General features: G+C 40.8%; 1 pseudogene; it reads right to left on the bottom strand.

Annotated features, from left to right (window-relative positions):
* Nucleotides 1–387: 387 nt before the first annotated feature.
* On the bottom strand, nucleotides 388–498 carry LOC118987872 (uncharacterized; annotated as a pseudogene).
* Nucleotides 499–9,128: the final 8,630 nt, after the last annotated feature.

The following is a 9,128-nucleotide window of genomic DNA, read 5'->3' as shown; positions in this document are numbered from 1 at the left end:
CTCTTTTTGAATGTTTGGTAAAATTCACCTGTGAAGCCATCTGGTCTAGGACTTTTATCTGATGGAAGTTTTTTGATTACTGCTTCAATTTCACTAGTTTTAATTTGTCTATTCAGAATCTCTGATTCTTCTTGATTCAGTTTTGGAAGATTGTATGTTTACAGGAATTTACCCATTTCTTCCATATTTTCCAATTTGTTTGAAAATTGTTGTTTATATATTTTCTTGCAGTTCTTTGCATTATTTTGTGTTAATCATTCCTTCCCTTTAACTTCTGATTTTACTTAATTGGGTCATATTTTTCTTGCTGAGTCTGGTTTAAAATGTCAATTTTGTTTATCTTTTTAAAGAACTAGCTTTTGATTTTATCGATTTTTGTATTTTTTTCCATGTCCCCCTATTCACAATACAGACCAGGCAAAGGGCCTGGGCTAAGGTGTATATGGGGTGGGTTTACTTTGCCTCCTCTTTCTTGATCTTTTGTATTTTTTAAACACTCTATTTTGTTTATTTCTGCTCTCATCTTTATTATGTCCTTCTTTCTTCTCACTTTGGGCTTCATTTTTATTTCAATTTTTTAATTTTTTATTTTTAAATTAAAAATTTTTTTAAATATTTTATTTATTTATGTATCTTTAGAGGGGAAGGAGAGAGGGAGAGAAACATCAATGTATGATTGCCTTTTGTGTGTCCCCTGCTGGGACTTGGCCTGCAGGGAACTGGCCTGCAACCCAGGCATGTGCCCTGACTGGGAATTGAACCGCGGTCCTCTGGTTCGCAGGCCTGTGCTCAATCCACTGAGCTACACCAGCCAGGGCTCATTTTTACTTTTGAGTTCCTTTAAATGTAAAGTTATATTGTTTATTTGAGATATTCTTGTTTCTCGAGCTAGCCTTTCAATACTATGAATTCTCCTCTTAGGACTGTTTCTACTATGTCCCATTAATGTTGGATTTTTGTCCTCATTTTCATTGGTTTCAGACACTTTTTGATTTCTTCCTTGATTTTTCTTCTCTTTCTCCTTTTCCTTATCCTTCTTCTCTGTTTTTGTCTAGGCTCTTTAACATTTCTTATAATACCATGTTGGTGGTAACAAACTCCTTTCACTTTTTCTTGTCTCAGGAGCTGTTTATTTCTCCTTTAATTTTAAATGATAGCCTCCCTGGGTAAAATAATCTTTACTTGTAGGTTCTTACTTTTCATCAGTTTGAATGTTTCATGCCAATCCCTTCTGTCCTGAAATGTTTCTGTTGGGAAATCATCTGACAGTCATATGGGACCTCCTCTGTAGGTAACTAAATGTGTTTCTTTCACTGCTTTTAAGATTCTCTCTTTGTCCTGGCTGGTGTAGCTCAGTGGATTGAGTTCTGGCCTGTGAAACAAAAGGTCTCTGGTTCGAGTCCTAGTCAGGGTACAGCCTGGATTGTGGGCCAGGTCCCCAGTGGAGAGCATGTGAGAGGCAACCACACACTGATGTTTCTCTCCCTCTCTTTCTTCTTCCTTTCCTCCCTCTCTAAAAATAAATAAATACAATCTTTAAAATGAAGATTCTCTCTTTGTCTTCAACTGGTCATTTTGCCATTTTAATTATGATGTGTCTTGGTGTGGGCTTCTTTGGATCCATCTTGTTTGGGGGCTCTGCTTCCTGGACTTGTGTGTCTTTTTCCTTTAATGTATTATGGATGTTTTTGGTCATCTATTTTTTAAAATAGATTCTCAAACTCTTGCTCTCTTTCTTCTCCTTCTAGTAACCCTTTTATGTGGATATTGTTATGCCTCATGTTGTCACAAAGGATTCTTAAACTATTCTCATTTAAAAATATTTTTTTATTTTTGCTTCTCTGATTAAGTGTTTGGTTTTTATTTTTTTTACCTTGTCTTCCAGATTGCTGATTCAGTCCTCTGCTTTATCTACCCTACTGTTTATTCCTTTCAGGGCATTCTTTACTTCCGATATTGTGTTCTTAATTTCTGACAGGTCCTTTTTTATGTTTTCTATATTACCCTTCAAACTTTTGAGCATCATTATAACCATTACTTAGAACTCTGTATCTGATAAATTTCTTGCCTCTATTTAGCTTTTTTTCCCCTGATACTTCCTTCTGTTCTTTCTTTTGCAGCCTATTTCTTTCTTTCCCCATTTTTACTGCTTCTTTTTGTCTGTTTCTATGTACTACATAGATCTGCTATGACTCACAGTCTTCATGGAATGGCCTCGTGTAGTAGGTTTCCTTTGGGGTCCAGCAGTGCAGTCTGAGCTGGGTGTTCCAGGAATGTCCCCTGTGGGGGTTATGTGTCCTCTCCTGTTATATGGAGTCTGAATTGCTATTGGCTTATTTATTCATTGGATTGAGCCTCAGGCTAGCTGACTATGAGGCTAAACCCAATCGTGGCGTGTGAGCTGCTGTACAGGTGCTGACCACGTGAAGCGAAATTTGCCTTAGCAGGGTTAGGTGTCTGCCCAGATCTCCCTTTGAATATGCTGCTTGTGAAGCTTATTGGTTCTGCTCCATTTTTGTCTGAAGCTGGCCACTTGGTGTATTGGTTCTGGGCCTCTTGGAAGGGACTCCAGTCCAGACCAGTGTCAGATACTGTCTGTGACTGGCCCTGGGCAACCTGTTTGGAGCAACAAATGAAGGATCACTGAACATTTGAGAAAAACACTTAATATAGGAGATAGACCAAGTAAAGTTTTGTCCTAGGCAATGAAAATAGGGCAGTCAAGTTACATATATGGGTGGGATAAACATTAAATAATTGACTAATTAATAATTAGGCATGCAATTATTATAATGTAATTATTAATTAATTACAATAATTAATCATTATAGTTACAATCGTGATTAGAATTTCAGTGAAAATAGTCAACTCAAGGGGCAAAAGAATCAGGCATTGGTGCTGGTGATGGTTCTAGGATAGCTCTCTTTGAAGATTTGGTGTTTAAGTTGAGCTGTGAAAGATTAGAATGAATGAGCTAGAAGAGATGGAGAGTATGAATATTCCAGGAATAGAGAAGAACATATACCAAGTCCCTTGGGCAGGAGGGAACATGGTGGGCTTGAGGGCACTATGAAGAGTTGATGTGGCTGGATTGTGGAGGAGAGAAACAAGAAGAGGTAAGGTTGTGTTCACTGTTGCAAACCCAGTACCTGGCAGAATGGAGGCTCTATAAATGATTTTGTTTAGTGGATAAAAGAAAGCAATTGTATCTAGTCTGTAAAGAGGTGCCCAGTGGCAGGTATGGGGTCTGCCCTCAGCTCTTTCTTGTCCTCACATTTTCACCAGTGACTAGACTGAGACTGCGGAAGCCATGTTCAGCTGACCAGGACACAAGAGAAGGGTCAAAGTCAGAGAGGGGTTAAATGAGGTGCTGATAACATTTGGCTGAGGACAAATGGACAGAGAAGACTACACTAGTGTGAAGAGGCCTGGAAATGTTTCATGGGGGACAGCTTTAGTGGCAGGTCTTACAGAGTCAGGGGAGAAGGTACCCTAGCAAGCAGCAAGGCTGGAAGCAAGGTCTCAGAGAACAGAACAATGTGAAGAAAACTTGAGAGGCTCAGATGTGGGGGTCCTACTGGACTGTAGCCTCAGAGTTGTGCTGTAGGGAAGCTGGATTATGAGGTGGGCAAGGCAGCATCTCAGCTTCTCTGGGTCTAGGAGAACATACCCAAGACTAGAGATGCCCCCTTCCTGGAGCCCATCAGGGTGAGCCGGAGTCAACTTTCTCCATCCATCCCTGAGATCCACTGCTTTTCATATTGTAGGACTCAGTAAAAGGCAACTGCTATGGCTTCGGTTTGGGGGAAGTGAAGAAAAATGGCCAAGCTGGGAAAGCTCCAGATCCTCAAATGCAGGCTTCACCTCCCACTGTTTCCCAGTGAACATGAGAAAAATTTTCCCGGTCTCATTGCTCAGATCTCATCAGAGCTGAAATCTAGTAAAAACTCTTCTCCCAAAGTCCTGCTGAACCAGAACAAGGGAAAAGAGAAACTACTGCAGTCATGACTGCACACCCCTAGTTTTTATAAACATCTGTATCTTCAGAGCCTGGGTCATTCACTCAACCAACATTTTCCATGTGCCTTCTATGTGCCACACACATTGGCTGGTATCAGGCAGTTCAGCTATTCTTGTGCTGCCGAGAAATGCTCTACATGGCCCCTATTCAGGACAGGAGACATCTCTGAGGAAGTGGCTTGGCTGCTCTGAGTACCCAGAAGTCTTTGGCATCCCCTCTTAGAGGGAGGGGCAAGTGAGGCCTCCTCAGAGACTAAGAAGCCGTGAGGCTGCAGCTCCCCTGTAACAGGCTAAAGTGCATAAACTCAGATGGATTAGGAGTGTAAATTGAGCAGTTCGACTTGGCTTGCACAGGACAATAAAGATCTGCAAACACTCAGCTCTGTATTGAACCCAAGGCAGAGTGATTAATTCATTATTCACTTTCCAGCCTGGAAGGGAAAGCATGTACGAGCACAGTCATAAATCACGCCATTTACGAGCCTAGCAATGAGAAAATCAGCTGGCAGCGGGGGGATGTTCTGCAGGCAGCAACAGCCACTGAAGACCTGGCCTGCCAAAGCCAGTCAGTCTGTTCTCTGGAGACGCACCAGTTGGCTAGTCATTCAGCCTCCTAGCCAAGACAGCCAGCCTCTTGACCACCCGGCTTGATGCTTCCTGGCTAGACCACAAGGAAACAAACTCTACTCCACCCAGGAGGAGGGCTTTTGTGACCCGAGGTGTCCTCTCTCTTAAGTGGACAAAATACTAGGAATAGCATTGGGACCTGTCCAAAGGCTTCTTATGGTCCAACTGGGATAAATCACTACCTGCTCACTTCACTGGGATATTCTGGGTTCCAGGTCCTTCTGGCCCAGCCAGAGGGCCAGGCTTGTGTCTGCTCATCATCCTCCAACCAGTGTGCCTGGATGTCATCAGCTACCAATCCGGAGCCATGGCCTCACCCTCCAATTTCTGTTGCCTTCAGGGCAGAGCCCTTGGGATCCCAGAATTTCATTTAGAGTTGAAAGGTACCATCCAGCATAAGAAATCCCTGTCAGGAGGCTTTTTAGCCCCTATTGGGATACAATATAGTTCTTCAAATATTCAACAATTCTTTCTCTGCCAGGTAAAACAGCTTCAGTTTCCCTAACTATTACTCATAATTCAAAATTTCCACACCTCTTCATGTCCTGATATTTTGTATCTGACTATTTCTCATTGTGTATTTACTTTTAAACTCTAAACTCCCACAACGGGATGCACCTCTTGTGTATTTTTATCTTGAGAGTAACAATAACATAAAGACTATTATGTACCAGAGACTTTACACATACACATATCATCTCATTCAACTCTTCCCTGGTGAAGTAGTTACTAGTTCTAGTTTCAGATGAGGACACTGAGGTTTACAGAGGTAAAACGGCCATCAAGATTCAATTCTTGGCCAGTCACACTGTGCTTTTGACCTTTGTGACGTGCCATTGTGCTCACCCAGAGCCTAGTTGCTTTATTAGCTAAAATGCTAGAGACGTCTATTTCAGGGCCTGCCAAACTCGGGGGCTTCCTTCTGTGAAGCCAAGATGAATTTTGAGCTTTGAGAGACTGGGCAAGCCCTTTAATCTATACCAAATGCAGCATCGAACACAGAAGAAGAAGAAGGAGAAGAATGAAGGAAAAGGAAGAAGAAAGAGGAGGAGGAGGAGGAAAGAGAATACAAGCATTAACCATACTGCTTTTCACTCTCTGTTTAAGCTGAGCAACTCTTCCAGAAAAGGGAGAGAGAATACTTAATTCTTTCATTCTTCTTTCTAGAACAGATACTATAGCCCAGAAGGAAATCTGTTTATTCCTCTTGCCTGCCTTATTCTGGATACAAAGCAACGTGATTCTTCCTACTCCATTTATGGAGCAAAAGAGAAAGCAAACAGGATTCCTTAACAAAAGTGTCTCTAACAAAGGGATTAGTGCTCATTCTCCTCAGGGTTTCCAGACACATATCTTACAAAGAGAGTGCAGTGACTAAGCCTACCTTGCCCAAGAACAATGGGCATAGTATAGTCATCTCTTTTCTTCCTCTAAGCAAGAAAAAGATGTTACATGGCCAGAACAGGGGGTCTAGGCTTCAGTTGTGGATTTTACTAAGCACTATCCATAGCAATATTATACATGTATCAACAAAGCATCAAGTGAATATTTACAGAAGAATATTCTGATTTTACTTACATTGGGCTACATTGGGCATTGTGGTTATGGAGGAGGAACTGGGAACTGGACTGCTGCTTCTACAAGTTTCTTTCCTCCTGGGAGAAGTTGGGTGACCTGTTTGGGCATCGAAGTAAGTTTTATAGAGCCTGCTCCCTGAGCTCATCAAGCCGAGTAGCGAATCAAGTCAATCTGAAACATGATTCAAGGGATTCAACCACTACATTACCATGGCAACCTAAAGGAAGTTACAGTTACTCAAAGCCTGCCCAAGGAGCTAATATTTCTCCAGTCATTCATTAGGATCAGCATGGGTTGTGAGTGGATGAGAACTATCCATTTTGGCAAGGGCATGGAGACTGAGGAAAACCTAGGGGAAAGTGCTTGTGGCTCAAGCCCAGATGCAAATATCCACAATTACCCGAACCCAGGACACCGTGTGCTGATGTATGTGTGTTTGGCATTCATCACCCAGAATGAATTTACCAATTAGATGTTATGAAAATTCAATGTTAACGGAGCATGCTGAGAGATTTAGCACACATCTGCTATTCACACGAAGTGAGCTCCTTAAACACATACCAACCTGAATATGTGGTAATTTCCCTTCAAAATTCAAACATACCCCCAAAAGGTGTAAAAACTTAACTGGTAAAAACTTTTACCTCTGCAAACCAGAGGTAAAAAGCTTTCAAACTTAGTGTGTTTCTGAATGGACACTTATGTGAATTATAAAAAAAATTAAACAATAATTTAGTAATAGCTTAATTTACATATATAAAATGCAAAAATCTTAAGAGTGGAGCTGGATAACTTTTGGAACATGTGGCCACTTTTTAGATCAAGACATAGAACACTCCTACCCCAGGAAATTCCTCTGTGCTTCTTCCCAATCAGTCCCTACTCCTGGATAAGAGCCATACCGATTCATTCACCATATTTTAAGTTTTGCCTATTCTTGAGATTCATATAAATGGAATCATATCTATATGTTCCCTGGCTCGTTTTGCTAAATGTAACATTTTTGAGGTTGATCCATGTTATTGCATGTGTCAGTAGTCACATCCTGTTTGTTGAGGAGTGATCCATTGTACAAACACAACAAACTTGTTTGTTCATCTGTTGATGGCCATTTGTGTGATTGCCAGTGTTTGGTTCTTTATCTTTGCCAGTCTGATTTAAAAAAGTGGCATTTTATTTTATTTTAAAAAAATTATGAGTGAGGTTGAAAAACTTTACCTGCATTTATGATGTTTATGAGCCATGTCCACTTCTTCATCTGTGACTTGGCTGTTTATATCCTTTGTAAAACGTGGTTAGGGAAAGTGTGGCTTGATGGAGGACCCAATAAAATGTAGCAAAAAATCTGAGACCAATACAATAATCATTATAGCAATAGTCATACTAACATAATAAACAACACCACACAGAGAAAATTTGTGTAATCAGAGAGGCATAATGAGGTTTTTGAGCATTTCTTGTCCATTGAATTACAAAAATATCAAATTATAGGAGATATTCACAGGTAATTATTAATATGTTTTACTGTTATACAACATTAAAAGTTGATTATTGGTTTCTGTAAAAGATGAAATTCCACTGTAATCTCTTTGCTTCAATAATTTTAACATTTACTACACAAAATGCAGGATGCTTGTTCCATAAAAAATAAATAATACTGGGACTTCTGGCCAAGATGGAGGCGTGGGTAGATGCATTTTGCCTCCTTGCACAACCAAAAGAAGAAAAATAACAAATTTAAAAACAAAAAACAACCAGAACTGACAGAAAATCAAACTGTATGGAAGTGCAACAACCAAGGAGTTAAAGAAGAAACATTCATCCAGACTGGTAGGAGGGGTGGAGACAGGTAGCTACAGTGGAGAGGACACATGGCAAGGCAGTGGCTGGAGGACCAGGGAAGGTGAGGTAGAGAATGGCAGAATGAGCGATCCCACTAGCATGTGAATAAACTGGGAAGAATAACTGGGGGGTGAGATAGACAGCACAACCCAGGTTTCCAGCACAGTTCAATAAAGCCTCAAAACCTCTGACTGGAATACCAGTGGGAGTTATAGTGGTGAGAGAAACTCGCAGCCTCACAGGAGAGTTTGTTGGAGAGATCCGTAGGGCCTAGGAATGTATATAAGTCCACACAACTGGGAATCAGCATCAGAAGGGCCCAATTTGCTTGCAGGAAGCAGGGGAAGTGACTGAAAGCTGGCAGAGAGCCCAGCAAGTGGCATTATTTCCTTTCAGATCCTTTCTCCACATACAATGCCATAACACAGTGATGTGGGTTGCCCAGCTCTGGTGAATACCTAAGGCTCCACTCTTTAGAATGTAACAGGTAGGCAGAGACAAAAAAATATGGCCCAAATGAAAGACTGGATCAAAGCTCCAAAAATAGAACTGAGCAATGAAGAGATACCTAACCTATCAGATGCAGAATTTAAAACACTACTAATCAGGATGCTCACAGAATTGGTTGAGTATGGTTGCAAAATAGAGGAAAAAGTGAAGGCTATGCAAAGTGCAATAAAACAAATATACAAGGAACCAACAGTGACAGGAAGGAAACTGGGACTCAAATCAACAATCTGGAGCAGAAGGAAGAAGTAAACATTCAACCAGAACAGAATGAAGAAACAAGAATTAAAAAAAATGAGGATAGGATTAGGAACCTCTGGGACAACTTTAAATGTTCCAACATCTGAATCATAGGGATGCCAGAAGGAGAAGAGTAAGGGCAAGAAATTAAAAACTTACTTGAAAACATAATGAAGGAGAACTTCCCCAATCTGGCAAAGGAAATAGACTTCCAGGAAGTCCAGGAAGCTCAGAGAGTCCCAAAGAAGTTGGACCCAAGGAAGAACACACCAAGGCACATCATAATTACATTACCCAAGATTAAAGATAAGGAG

This window comes from Sturnira hondurensis, unplaced genomic scaffold (genome assembly GCF_014824575.4).
Source record: "Sturnira hondurensis isolate 20B ecotype Veracruz unplaced genomic scaffold, ASM1482457v3 Scaffold0005329, whole genome shotgun sequence".
In the NCBI taxonomy this organism is placed as follows: Eukaryota; Metazoa; Chordata; class Mammalia; order Chiroptera; family Phyllostomidae; genus Sturnira; species Sturnira hondurensis.
This window is presented reverse-complemented; position numbering and strand designations above follow the sequence as displayed.